The following is a 15,670-nucleotide window of genomic DNA, read 5'->3' on the forward strand; positions in this document are numbered from 1 at the left end:
AGAGTTTTGATCAAGAAATGATGCTGTACTTTGTCAAATGCTTTTTCTGCATCTATTGAAAGGATCACATGGTTCTTGTTCTTTCTTTTATTAATGTATTTTATCACATTCATTGATTTCTGGATACTGAACCAAAATTGCAGCCCAGGAATAAATCCCACTTGGTCGTGGTGAATAATCCTTTTAATATACTGTTGTGTTTTCATTATCATTTGTTTCCATGAATTTTTTTAATTCTTCTTTAATTTCCTGATTGACCCATCATTCTTTAGAAGGATGCTCTTTAGCCTCCATGTATTTGAGTTCTTTCCAACTTTCCTCTTATGATTGAGTTCTAGTTTCAAAGCATTGTGGTCCAAAAACATGCAGGGAATGATACCAATCTTTTGGTACTGGTTGAGACCTGATTTGTGACCTAGGATGTGATCTCTTCTGGAGAATGTTCCATGGCACTAGAGAAGGTGTATTCTATTGCTTTGGGACAGAATGTTCTGAATATATCTGTGAAGTCCATTTGGTCCAGTGTGTCATTTAAAGTCTTTATTTCCTTGTTGATCTTTTGATTAGATGATCTGTCCATTGCAGTAATGGGGGTGTTAAAGTCCCCTACTATTATTGTATTGTTGTCAATGTATTTCTTTGCTTTTGTTATTAATTGGCTTATAAAATTGGCTGCCCCCATGTTGGGGGAATAGATATTTACAATTGTTAGATCTTCTTGTTGGACAGACCCTTTAAGTAGGATATAGTGTCCTTCCTCATCTCTTATTACAGTCTTTGTAATAATCTTTGTAATAATCTTTGTAAAAATCTAATTTTTGTGATATAAGGATTGCCACCCAGCTTTCTTTTGGTGTCCATTAGCATGGTAAATGGTTTTCCACCCCCTCACTTTCAATCTGGAGGTGTTTTTGGGTCTAAAATGAGTCTCTTGCAGACAGCATATCGATGGGTCTTGTTTTTTTATCCAATCTGATACCATGTGTCTTTTGATTGGGGCATTTAGCCCATTTACATTCAGGGTAACTATTGAAAGATATGAATTTAGTGCCATTGTATTTCCTGTAAGTTGACTGTTACTGTATATTGTCTGTGTTCCTTTCTGGTCTATGTTACTTTTAGGCTCTCTCTTTGCTTAGAGGACCCCTTTCAATATTTCCTGTAGGGCTGGTTTCGTGTTTCCAAATTCCTTTAGCTTTTGTTTGTCCTGGAAGCTTTTTATCTCTCCTTTATTTTCAGTGACAGCCTAGCTGGATATAGTATTCTTGGCTGCATATTTTTCTCATTTAGTGCTCTGAATATATCATGCCATCCTTTCTGGCCTGCCAGGTCTCTGTGGATAGGTCTGTTGCCAATCTAATTTTCTACCATTGTAGTTTACAGACCCCCTGTCCCGAGCTGCTGTCAGGATTTTCTCTTTGTCTCTGAGACTTGTAAGTTTTACTATTAGATGTCGGGTGTTGACCTATTTTTATTGATTTTGAGGGGTGTTCTCTGTGCCTCCTGGATTTTGATGCCTATTTCCTTCCCCAAATTAGGGAAGTTCTCTGCTATAATTTGCTCCAATATACCTTCTGCCCCTCTCTGTCTTTTTTCTTCTTCTGGGATCCCAATTATTCTAATATTGTTTCATCTTATGGTATCACTTATCTCTCCAATTCTGCCCTCGTGATCCAGTAGTTGTTTATCTCTCTTTTTCTCAGCTTCTTTATTTTCCATCATTTGGTCTTCTATATCACTAATTCTCTCTTCTGCCTCATTTATCCTAGCAGTTAGCGCCTCCATTTTTGATTGCACCCCATTAATAGCCTTTTTGATTTCCACTTGGTTAGATTTTAGTTCTTTTATTTCTCCAGGAAGGGTTTCTCTAGTATCTTCCATGCTTTTTTCAAGCCCAGCTAGTATCTTTATAATCGTCATTGAACTCTAGTTCTGACATCTTACTAATGTCCGTATTGATTAGGTCTCTGGCAGTCAGTACTGCCTCTTGTTCTTTTTTTTGAGGTGATTTTTTCTGTCTTGTCATTTTGTTCAGAGGAGAATAGATGAATGAGAGAACAAAATGCTCACAGGGTAACAATGACCCCAGACAAATATGCATTAAACAAATCAGAAGAGACCTGAAACCAGGGAAAAAGAAAGGGAAAGAAAGAAAAAAGGAAAAAAAAAGAAAAAGAAAAAGATAAAAAAAAAAAAGAATATGATCAAATATGATCAGGCTTGTGCAAAGATCAGTGCCACACACTAGATTTTGGGCGTATTTTGGTCTCTTAGAAGAAACTGCCTCCCAAAATTTTAAAGAAAGAAAAACTTATATAGGTACAAAAATAAGGGTAAATACGATGAAGGGATGGAATATGACTGTAAAGATGAAATTATAAAAGATTTTATAAAAGGAATTGGTAAGATAAGAAGTTGGTTGAAAAAAGAAAGAATGGAAATTAAAAAAAAAAGGGGGGCGATAGAATGTGATCTGGCAGGAGACTAGAACAAAGCGATACACTAGAGATTTAGGGCATATTTTGGTCTGTTGGAAGAAACTGTCTCCCAAAATTTTAAAGAGAGAACAACTTATATATATACCAAAAATAAGGTTAACTACTGTGAAGGGATAGAATATGACTCTAAAAAATGAAAAATAAAAAAGATTTTTAAAAAAGAGACTGATAAGATGTTGCTTGAAAAAGGGAAAAAGAAAAATTCAAAGAAAAAAAAGAAAGAAAACGAAAAAAAGAAAATTTAAAGAATTAACTTTGAAAGACTAAAGAATCATGGGAAAAAAAGCCATGAATTCTATGTGCTGTATTCCCCTAGTGCTGGAGTTCTGCTGTTCTCATTGATTGGTAAACTTGGTCTTGGCTGGCTGTTCTCGCTGATCTTCTGGGGGAGGGGCCTGTTGCTGTGGTTCCCAAATGTCTTTGCCAGAGGCGGAATTGCCCCGCCCTTGCCCTGTCCAAGCTAAGTAATCTGCTCGGGTTTGCTCTCGGGAGCTTTTGTTCCCTGCAAGCTTTCTGTACAGCTTTGGAGGATGAGAGTGAAAACGGCGGCTTCCCAATCTCCACCCCAGAGGAGCTGAGAACTCAGGGCCCCACTCCTCAGTGAGCCCCCACAGAAAAGCAGTCAATCACTCTCTTCTCCTAGGTCTCCGGCCTCACTCCATGCTCACCCAGCCTGTGACTGAGCGTTCCTATCTCTGGCACACGACCCCATTTGGAGTCTCCAAACCCAGCAGATCCCTGTGGTGTGCTCCCATGCTGCTCCTCCTGGGGGAGGAAGGTGAATCTCCCCAGATCTGCCTCTTGCTGGGTCCCTGCTGGAAGAGTAATGCTAAATAAAGTGTTAAGTATGCTTGAATTTTTTAAGGCTAAGGGAATGGGCTAGTATGTCTCTCTCTTAAGGATGATGACTAGCAATTCATATATTGGGTCCAAAAGGGCATGGCAAATGTGGATCTAGTTAAAGTGTGCAGTCTATTAGGTGACTGGTAATACTCATAGCTAGTTGCATTACATGGTTTAGCTCTAAGCCCTGGGTTAAAGAGAACCTAAACAGTGGGGTGCGTGGGTGGCTCAGTCAATTAAGGGACCGACTCTTGATTTTGGCTCAGATCATGGTCTCAGGGTCGTGAGACCAAGCCCCATGGCAGTTTCCTCTCAGTGAGGAGTCTGCTTGAGATTCTCTCCCTCTCCCTCTGCTCCTCCCCCTGCTCACTCTCACTCACTCTCTCTCTCTCTCTCTAAAGTAAATAAATAAAATCTTTAAAAATTGGAGAGAACCTAAACAGGAATTTGGGGACAGGCACAAGACATGGTCCTTGAAGGTTAAGAAAATATGGGTGACTTGATAAAGTGGCAAAAACCTAGACAAGAAGGACCTAGTCTTTTTGGAAAACTGGAGAGGAAATCACAGTGAGGACTGTGACCGACAGAGAGAAATTGATCAATGTGGGAAAAGTTAGATGGACAGGCTGCAACTTCGGTGGTACACATGTACCCAGGATGTCATTCTTGTGTGTCCACTATTGAGTTTGAAAAGTGCAGACCTAGAGATCTTAAGAGACTCACAGATTTAGTTTTCCCAGGGGAATAAGGAGGCTGAGTCCACACATAGGCAAAGCTGACAATAAGGAAGATTAATAATTATTCTTTTCATGGAAATCTTGATAGATTTCTTTGAAACTCAGTGTTTTCGCCTGCAAAATGGGAATTAAGGTAACTGTCCTTCCAGTCTGGAGGGTTATTATAAACATCAAACAACTCATGTGAAAGATCAAATAAGCAGTTTATCATGTATGCATGTGTGTGTATGTGACATTATTATGACTATTTATTTTTATTACCTGAGCCATCTGATTCTCAAGCACTTCATAGTTAGTGTGTGTGCCCTAGTCTCTTCCACTCCTGGTTTCCTTAGGCAGAACACTATATATATTTTAGCCAGAAGTTTCTTTTCATTCCAAAAAGACTGCTCTACTTTGACCCAGTTCTACTATTTCCCTTAGATGTTTAAAAATCTTTTTTAATATCTTCATCCTCAAGATCATCAATTTCTGTTTTATACATATAGATCTCCTTTGATATTTCTAAGTAGAATACTTTCCTAGTTTCGCTTTATAAGTGGCATTTTATTCTCCTATGCTGTCATGTACTTCACCATATCCTTTTCAAAATTTCCCTTTTTTTTCCTTCAAAATTTTATCTTCAGGAAAGCACTCTTATTCCCTCATTCTTTCACATAAGCTGGTGAAATTTGAAATTTGTTCCCCAAAGTATTGTTACAGTTCACTTTGAAACATCAAGATACAATAATAAATTGTATAGTTCTCTTTTAAACAGGAATGTAACCCTCTATTAAGTTGTTCCTGTGTTTCCAATGGAACCCGAAAAAGCCCCAGCCAGAAGTGTCACATACTTGTGCGGAGACCACATAGAACTAAGGCACACACACGAAAACTATCATTGGAAGCTGTTTACTCAGGCTTGCTCTCTTTCCTAATAGTGGGTTTAGCCTTAATTTCTTCATTTGCTTTCCTTTTCCATGTTTTATTTTATCTTGCACCACATTCCCCTCTATAGAGTGCAAACGAATAATTCTCCTTGAGTCAGTCTCTGCATTGTCACACTCATAGTGCTACTTTTGCCTCTGGCGGCACATTTATGGTTTTGCTACTTTGATCTGTTTAATTGTGCTTCATACAGCTCTCTGGAGAACCCTCTTCACATCTGTCTACATCCTGTGCTCCTCCTGTAACTCAAAACACAGTGTCATCTGTGTTAAATAAAACTCATTTTTGACTCTATATTAGAATCCCAGTTTCACTTGTGTATTTTACTTTCCTGGAAGCGCCTAAGAATCTCCAGACCATACACACAGACAGGAGCTAGAAAAGCAGGCTTGTCTCCTTTCTCTGGCACCTTACATTATACACCCTTCACACACATGCCCCCATTACTGCATATGAGCTGCTGATGGGGTTGCTGGGAAATGTCTTCACATATTTCAGCAATGTTCAGACAGATGGTCTTAAAGAGAAACTGTTTGTGTTGTTGTTTTCCTGATCAAACATTTGCTTCATTGAAATAAAATTAATGTTCTTCCCACTTTGCTCTTAAAGCATGGTATCTCTTCAAATTCCTCAACCCAACAGCTTGCTACCATGCTATGCTTAGAAAACTTTCAAAATCAATGTCTAATTTCACAGTCTACAACTTTTAATACATGTCTTTTGATTCTTAAAAAATTACAAAGTCGAGATTCTACTTATGATAACCATTTTTAAATATTGTAGTAAATAATATGTAAAATGTGCTTAATTTAATCACATTTCTTTACTTTCTTCTTTGAACTTACCTCTTGAACTTGTGATCACTTCCAATAAATCACTTGCTTATTCTTTTGTTGACACCTTGCATCAGCTTAGATTCTTTCTTCTTTCCTGTTTCTGAAGTTGCTTTATGAAGATCGCTCCCATTATTTAGGGAGCACACATATCGCCATTGTTTTTCTTTAGTACCATCTTAACCTGTACCTTTTTTTTTTTTCCCTTTTACTCTCCATCCTCTGCTTTCTCTGCACAACCTCAGATGTCTGTGGGAAGTGTCTTTATTCTTTTCTGCATTTCTCTTTATTCTCTCATCACCCTGACTGTCTTTACAGACCTGTTATTTCCATATGGATTACTGCTTCCAAGTCCTCACCCTGATTTTCTCAGTCTGTGTATTCCTTTAAATAATTCTGCAGCTATTTTGCTCTTTAAAGCTGTTGACTTGATTCCTTCCCTGGGGCATTTTCTTTATACCATTTTTAAAAATATGAGCCACCACTTTATGACATCTGGAAAGGTGAACAGGGAATCTCTATTCTTGATTATACCTCTTATATTTTTAAAATTTTCTTCTTGTTCTGATAGGGACATTCTCAGCCTCCAAATACCTCTGCCAAATTTCTCAGCTGTTGAGAAATTAATTTCAGCTATTACCGTAGCAGGATCAGAAAAACTAGTATCTTTCACATTACATTATAGAACCTCTATTTTTCCTTGTATAAAAATACTATCAGCTCCTCTCATTTTTCCAGGGATCTTTTTGGTAATACAACTATAAGTGTGTGTATCTAAGTAAGTATCCTTCAATCTCATATTACAGATTGGCTTACAGTTTTGACTTTATTGCCAAGAAATTTGGAGTTTCAAAGACCTCTAGCCCCTTATGAACTGCATGATTCCATGACTCAATTTTCTCTTGGAGAAATGGAGATATTATTAAATGAGTTTTTGTTTACTGTTGTAGACTGTGTTGTTGTTACATGTCAAATGTTTTTACATGTGAAATTTTGGGCAGGATACTTAAATCTCTGACCTTTATTTTCCTTATCTTGAAAATGAAAATAATACTTCCTTTACAGAAATGGTGTATATATTAGCAATAATGATTATAAAGTACCTGATATTCAATAATTGGCAGTATTAGTGATGATTGCCATTATCATAATTCACCTTTTAAAGTTTATTCTATCCCTAAAGCATTATTTTCTGAGACAGTTAAAATTATATCTTAGTATCAGTTCTTTTTTAACATGGTGATTTATTATGTGGCCTAAAATATTTGTATTTGTTTTAAATGGGAGGAAATTTTACTTTAATTTATAATGTTTATTTTTCCCTCTCCATTTCTCATTTCCAATCATACATTATACAGTTTGAATGTCATGTCTGGTACATCCATAATATCCACTTCAACACGGACAGACCAGTGCACAGAACCCTAAATAGAGACCCTTAACCTTCTATGCATCCCCCTCCATAGACGGAATGTTGAATTTTTGGACTAATATATACAGTTTTTTGGGTTTTTTTTAATTCCAATTTCCACAATCTTTTTTCAAGTCTTTTATGTGACATTTACTGAGTGCCCTAAACATGCCAGGCAATATGCTAACCACTGGGAATACAAAGGTGAAGCTAATATCCTTGCTCAAATGATTTCATAAACCCGTGGAAGGTACACCCACATGAAACACATCATTACAGTACAAAGTGATTTAATTGTATTTTTTGAGAATCTCTTTCTCCTAGTTTTCATTCTACTTTTAATTCTCCTCAAGTCTATCTTTTAACTCCTTTTTAAATCTTATGTTGTTATTTTTTTTCTAGGATTGTATTAAAATTAAAAGGAGCCTTAGTTTTCTCCTCCCCTGCTCTGCTTTAATTTATAACAGAAATCTTTATTTTTTTCCCCAGTAGATCATCTTTAAAAAAAATTATACAACTTTTCAAGTAAACAAAAATAAAGAGTGTGATGCAATGGCTCTCATATATGCACAAAATAAATCCAATAATTATAATTATTTAGTTAAATATGCTTCATTCATCCCTATCCTAGATATTAAAATAGTTTACCCTTAAATACATTTTTTGTTTTTCCAATAAAAAGTATATTTTCAAAACTAATCCCATTACCCATCTAAAAAATTAACAACAGTTAATCATTCCAGTCATATACTCTTCATTAAAAAATCCATTTTTTGGATAGATTAGTGGTATAAAACATCAGCTGAGTGATTATGTTCATGCATTTCTGGGTCAAGAAATTGAGCAGTGCTTAGCTAGCGGATTCTTTTGCTCCGTGTGATTACTTAGCACGATGCCTAACCACATTCAGGGAGAGGGGATGTATACCCTAATTCTCAATGGGAAGAGTGTCCAATAAATTTGGGGACATGTTTTGAAACCACACCAGTCTTTAATATTATATAATACTAGTTCCATATTTCAAATTTTCTCAATTGTCTAAAAAATGTCCTTTTATACTTGGTGTTCAAATCAGGCTGCTTACAAAATATCTATATCATATTTGGTTTTTATTTTCTTTAGTGTCTTTTATTTTTTTTAAAAAAAAGGGCTCTTTTTTATGGTATTGACTTGTTGACAAAACCTGATCAATTATTTTACAAAATGACCCACATTACTTCTTTGTGGTGTCATTTAATTTTATTGCTCCAACTCCTATATTTCCTATAAACCAGAAGTAAAATCTGAAGGTTTGCTAGATTTACTTTCAGCATTTTGTCAGGATGTATACTGTATTCTATCAAGACACACATGATGTCTGGTTGCCCATTATTAGTGGCTGATAAATTACTTCAGGAAGTGACAATTTGTTCTCTCTGTTGCAAATTCGTGTGATTTTTTTGTTTGTTTTTCATCTTGAAAATCAATAAATAACACTCGGGGTGATGATTTTACTCTTTAGGAATAAATACACCTATCAACCTCTCACAAAATGATTTTTAAATACTTTGATAATTCTTGACACAATCATTACAGTAGTGGTGATAAAGTGATGAATTTCTAATTCTACCTATCCTTCATATGTATTAACTGGAATTCATACATAAGTAATTTTTTTCTTATAAACCAGGGTTATTTAGTAATATAAAGTACATTCTCTAGAGAAAAGAAAAGAAAATGCTTATTTTTTTCCTTTTATTACTGATTTTTTTAAATAAATTATTGTTGCATTCAATGTCCTCAATAACGATAAAGGAAATTTTTCTTGTTTGGGCTTAGCTTTTTGAGAAATATTTTTAACAGCATGAATATAAGATATATTTTTAATATTTTAAATCAATTGTGTTATTATTTTCTCTGATCTTTAAATTGCCCCCTCTTTGGCAGTGGGAGCTTCCTAAGGTTTTCAACTGTGACTTTTGGGAATGACTACCTTACTTTTTTATAGCTTCCTTGATTTTTAGCATAGCAAACTATTCTATGTTAATTTTGTACATTTTTCTGCTCTAAACCTGAAACAAGCTATTTTTTTCTAAGCAGCCCTAGTAATTTTTAGTGAGAATATTTACCATGCTATATGCATATGGGTGATCAGAGTCATTGAGTTGATATAGCTTCTAGGCCTTTCAGTGGGCAGAGCTGGGGAGTTTTTTTAAGCAAAAATACTATGAATTCATACTTAACATCAAATTTAATATTATGTAATTTTTAAATTTTTGAAATTTTATATTTGTATCTCTCCTCTCTTACACTGAGAATTCTAAAATGATTAACTTTTCATTTGCTTTATTCTATAATATACATAAAGCAAATTTCGAATAACCATACTGATATTCTAACTAGAGCAATGTAAGTGAATAAAGTTAAAGTACTTTAAGTTTTCTTTGTGTGTAAACATTTCCTTTAAGGAAGTATAGCCAAAATACTATGTTCTGAATCTTACTGAAATGATCTGTTTTGTCTGTGTGGTTATATCACTGGCATAATATGTCCTTTTTTTTTTTTTTTAGTTTGTCTTTGATTTTTCAGACCTGCATTTTTATGTGCATTTATTTGTAATATATAAGTTTGTATGTTTTCAGTCAGAATTAATAACAATATTCACTCAGAAAATCTTTCATTATAATTCCCTCCCTCTGTTCTCTGCCTCCCTGTATAAATAAACATTTTTCTTAGTTTTTGTTTTGACTTTTCAGTATTTTGTTTGTTTGTTTTTGGTTTTGCCTTTGTTATTTTACAAATATAAATACAAGTATTATATTATATGCAATATTTTGCTTGCTTTTCCCCTTGTAGACTTAAGACAAAGCTGTATATTTATTCCTTCAGGGAATCTTTGTTAGAAGATTTAAAATTATTCACTTTCCAGAAAAACTAAATACACAAATGAATAATGGTTAATATAATCATGAATTTAATAATAAGTTCAAAACAGAAGTTACTTGATGTAACTGAGAATAATGGATGGTGGGATACTTAAATAGGATGTTCTAGGAAAGTATCCAGAGTGATGTGACATTAATCTTGTAAGCTGAAGGATGAGAAGAATCCAATTGTGCAAGAATCAGAGAAGAGGATGAGTGTGGCACATTCTAGGAACTAAAAACAGACCAGGGAATTTGGAAATTAATAGCAAAGAAGAAATAAGTTTAAATTGGAGGTTGGAAAAAATATGAAGAGAACTTGTATGCCAAGAAAATGAATTTTTATTTTATTTAAAATACAATAGAAAGCCACAGAATGGTGAGGGCAGAGAAGTGACATGATCTCATTGACATTTTTTAATTGTATTTTTTAAATGTATTCCCATAAAAATATTTAGTCAAATGTAAGTAATTCAGTTCTTTTGGATGTTATACCCTATTTTTTTTAACCAAATTCTAATTCACTTTCATATTTTTTATCAACCCACCTTCGTGAAATCATTCTGAGAACCATTATCCCTTTGGCTTCTATAATTTTTTAGAACAATTCTTATTCCATTTTGCCTTATTGAAAAGTTATTAGTGTGCGCGAGTGTGTGTGTGTCATATTCCCTACTAGTAAGTAAACTCCCTGAAAATAAGAACTGCTTCTCTTTTATCCTATTATATGCATGATAATGAGTCTGTTCTTCTCTTTAGCCCTTATCACTTTCCTTGTTTTCTCCTATTCTGTCCATATTAATTGAACTAACCCTATTATCTGATCAAGGTAGCCTTAGTCTTAGCCAGACTGAACTTTTGACACTTTTTTTTTTCCTGGTTTAAGCATTGGACCTCACTTTTCTTAGAGCGTTTACTTGATAAAATTTTTATTGTAAATTCTACCTATGCCTCTTTAAGATGTAAATCACTTCTCAGCCTCCTGCCAATTTTAAAACCCAGAAATGTCTTTCTCAAAGACCTAGGAGCCATCCCTTTAAAATGTAGTCATCAAGAAAGAGTTCACTCCTATCTCCTCTTCTCTGAAGGAGGGTAGGAGCCTACTGTTAGCAAACCTATCGCTTAATTACATTGACCAATGCCCTCTTAAAATCTTCCAGTACTATCTGCTGGCTAACGGAATGTAATAAAAACAAAATTAAATTAAATTAAATTAAATTTTAAAAAGAACATCATTGATGAAGCAGTAAAATTTATCAATTAAAAAAAAAAATCCTCCAGTGCTCTTCCACTAGATCACATCAATGCTTAAACCCTCCTGTCTTTTTTTCAATAGAGTTGAGTTCAGGTCCTCTCTTATTGCAGAAGTCTTGAATAAAGTCGTCCTTGCCTATTTATCTCTGATGCAATTATTCTTTGACATATCCCTCTTTTAACTGTTCACTTGAAGATGACTCTCTTCCTCTCAGTGGCTGATGCTGGGATAAGCAGACATAGTGAAGAACAAAACTGAGTCAAGTGCATTCAAATTCCAGAGTGTCTCCTATTCTTTCTTTAGTTTATCAGGTTTACATGATCAAGCAGCTTTTGCATAATTTGTGCCTATACCATGGGTGTAATGATTCCTTTTTCTCTTCCACTTATGCTTTTTGACAGCTTTACTGAAGTTTACATGGTCACCAGGTTTTGCCAAAAAAAAAAAAAAAAAAAAAGTGCTACACCATGGGTAGAATGGTGTTTCTTTCCTCTTACACTTGTCTGTTTAACACCTTGAATTTGGGTCATCTACTGTAATAAAGTAGCAATTTCTGGTGGCCCTATGGACTCCATTCTGGATATACCACACACTTCTTTGAGACTTTTATGTAAAGTTAAGATGGAGATGGCAAGATTTATATCTTTATTTAGTAGATGAGTATGCAGTAAAGATAACCTAAGTAAATGACTTGGCCAAAGTAGAGCTAAGACTAGCCTTGTGTGTTTCATTCTACATCTTTAAACCATAGTAATTCTCTATACCTTCTGATAGGGACACTACTGACAACAGAGCTCCCTACAGCCTAACATGATCTTAGGAGAAAATTTGTTCAAACTTCCTTAGGAAAAACTAATTTCTAGGGCTAAAAACACTATAATGACATTGATGCAAATGACCGATTTTTTAAATTCTAATGTATTTGCTTTAAAATACTGAAAATCAGGATACCTTTGAAATGGATCCATCACTTCTTAATCCTTAATGAAGACTAATAATAGCACAGTGGAAGAAAAATAACACAAAATTGCCTAAAAACTGCAGGGTGTCTCTGTTGTTCTTGCTTTGTTTTTGATTGCAAACAGAATAGGAGCAAACAGATGCATATTTGAGCACCAGAACAATGTCCAACCATATCAACATGAAATAAATAAATACCCTCCCCACACACACAGGCTGGAAACTATTTTAATAATAAATAATATGTTAAAGAAATAATGACAAAAATTATTCTGTAACTGTGTATTATTGAGTGTAAATTGCTTGTATAAGATTAGATTAAGAGAACAGTGGGTCTTCAAAGTTAAAATATCCTCTTTTTAAATTTCCTCTTTAGGTCATCCTAGCTATTTAGATAATCTTGATATATGATGAGTTGTCAAATGAAGTGCTTTTCTCATCTCTGGAAAAACTATATAACAAATGTTTATTCTGACACTTGTACCATTGGGGGTGTTTCTTTGCTGTGGATAGACTAAAGGAACATACTTTTCTACTAGTTTTGCTTTGTTTTCTTGTGTATATATATGTGTATATATACACACACCTATATAATAGGTAATGCGTTCATAGATATAGAAGATGAGATTATTTTTAGGCGATAACCATTTCTTTTACCACCTGCATGGGAGTAGGAGTATACTTCTCCTTTCCACTGGTGCTGGTTTTGACCAGGTAGCTTTTTGGTCTCCTGGTCAGTGGACTATATTTCTCTTCCCTAGATTTTAGACTTGGTCATATCACATGCTTTAGCCAATGAAATATTAACCCGTGTGACACAAGCAAAGACTAAAAACGTGCATGCATGGTGAGGTACTCATTTTTGTATTTCTGGTATCATCATGGGCAGAAAATATCTTGGATGACCTGTTTATTCAGGAAGGATAAGAAATAGGTGAAACATACCTGGATCCAACATGTAGCTTAGACTCAAACCCAAATCAGCCCAGCCTAGATTAATTGAACTTCAGCCATCCACAGTTGCCTGAAATAGAATAAATGACAATTGTTCAAAACTGTTAAAGTTTTGGGGCTCTTTATATGCAACTAATTAATACAAAAATGTACAAAAATCAAATGCTACAGTGAAGAGTAATTCTCCTTACTACTCCATTTTCTAATCACCCAAGTCCTTGCCCAGAAAGCAAATACTTTTATCAATTATTTACATATCCTTCAGATATCCTATGCATATATGAGCAACAATATGCTCTTGTAAACACATATTTCAAAAAAATCCATTTTTACATGCACTATTCTAATCTTGACTTTTTTAATTTATTATATATGTGCTGCCAAAGCGAGCACTTGATTTTTTAATTTAATAAACTTTTAGGATTTCATAAATTATAATAATGAATTACCATTTGTAGAGTACCTAATAAGTGCCAAGATATTTTTATGGATTATTTACTTAATGTTAATAATAGTTTTATGAAATTACTTTTATTACCCTGATTTTACAATTAACAAAATGAGGTTCAAAAACATTTTCATATTTTCCAAGTTTACTCAATAAATGATAGAACCGAGAATGGAACCCTGATCTGACAGATCTCAAATCCTTGCATTTAATCATGTATACACTAGTTCTATAACTAAGTAAAAAATGGAAAGATAAAGATTCCTAAATGAAACACAAAGATCCCTCCATTTTTATTTTCTTCTTATAGAAGGTAGATTATTTAGGTGTCCTGTTTTTTGGTATATGAAGTAACATGACCCTATGTTTGTCAATATGATGGTGTAGGATGTGTTTATAGAGAATGACTCTTTTCTCTACTTAAAATTGTTTTTTATGGGGCTGAAGGAAGAACCCCAACTGCCCCTGCTTTTTTTTTTTTTTTGCCACTGTACTCACATGATTCACCAAATATCATTGTATAAAACATTGGTTTAATGATGTATGTATTTGTAATCAAACACAAAGACACATACACACACAAATTTACAATATTCGGGTGTTTCAGTGTCTAAAATTACTACTGAGTTAAATATAAAAAAATAAAAATACAATATTTATGCTCAAAGCTTTAACAGCAGAAAACATAAAAAATTTCAGTTACCAGTCAAGAACAGTAGGAGTCTTCCTATCTTATAAAATAAAGAACTTTAAAAATTTTTTTCTAAATCTTTTTATTTTCCAAATAAACAATTTCTGTTTGCTTTCAAATTTTAATTATTGCCAAGTCACATTAACTGGGAGAAGATTTAAATTCAAGCATGTTTACATGATCTTTGAATAAATAATTAACAAAACAGAAGATAAGCTAACAAACACAAAGGCTAGATATAATGTGTCAACACTATGGGATAAACTGATATTTAAAAATAATACAGTTTAGAGGTATTCTAAAATATATGTGAATGTATTAGGCTAAGTAAACTTAGAACACAATTAAAAATCTGTCTAAATCTACTTCCTCCAGAGTGGAGATTTTATAACAACTGCTTAATTACATACATGTTCACAACTTATTAATATTATTAAATATAAAGAAACAGCATATTGTTTGTAACACTTAAAAAGTTTTTCTTTTTCTTTTTTAGAGCATATTTCCACTTTTAAAAATAGTTAATCAATAGTTTTTTTTAACATACAATATAATATTAATTTCAGGTATAGAACACCTAAAAGTTTTAAAAATCATGAAACAATGGGTAGGGAAATTTTTTAAGAAGTAAATATTTGACAATTACATATTAAATTCATTGGAGTTTCACATAATTATGGGGTTTATTTATGATTTAAAGCTGATATCAAATTATTCTCCTTAGGAAAACAGTAGAGATTTCATAAAAAATTAAAAGTGTGATTCAGTAATTTCATGCTTGGCTATATATCAAAAGGAAATGAAATCACTATCTTGAAAAAATATCTGCATTCCTATGTTCACTGAAATATTATTTACAATAGTCAAGACATAGAAACAAGGTAAGTGTCCATCAATGAATGAATAGATAAAATGTGGTGCACATGTATGATGAAATATTATTCAGCCATAAAAAAGAAGGAAATTCTGGGACACCTGGGTGGCTCAGCCAGATAAGTGTCTGCTTTTGGCTGGGGTCATAATCCCAGGGTCCTGGGATTGAGTCCTGCATTGGGTTCCTTGTTCAGAGGGGAACCTGCTCCCTCTGCCTGCAGCTCCCCTTGCTTGTGCTCTCTCTCTCTCCCTGACAAATAAATAAAATCTTAAAAGAAAGAAGAAGAAGAAGAAGAAAGAAGAAGAAGAAGAAGAAGAAGAAGAAGAAGAAGAAGAA

The sequence above is a fragment of the Phoca vitulina genome, unplaced genomic scaffold (assembly GCF_004348235.1).
Source record: "Phoca vitulina isolate PV1807 unplaced genomic scaffold, GSC_HSeal_1.0 scaffold8, whole genome shotgun sequence".
Taxonomy (NCBI): domain Eukaryota; kingdom Metazoa; phylum Chordata; class Mammalia; order Carnivora; family Phocidae; genus Phoca; species Phoca vitulina.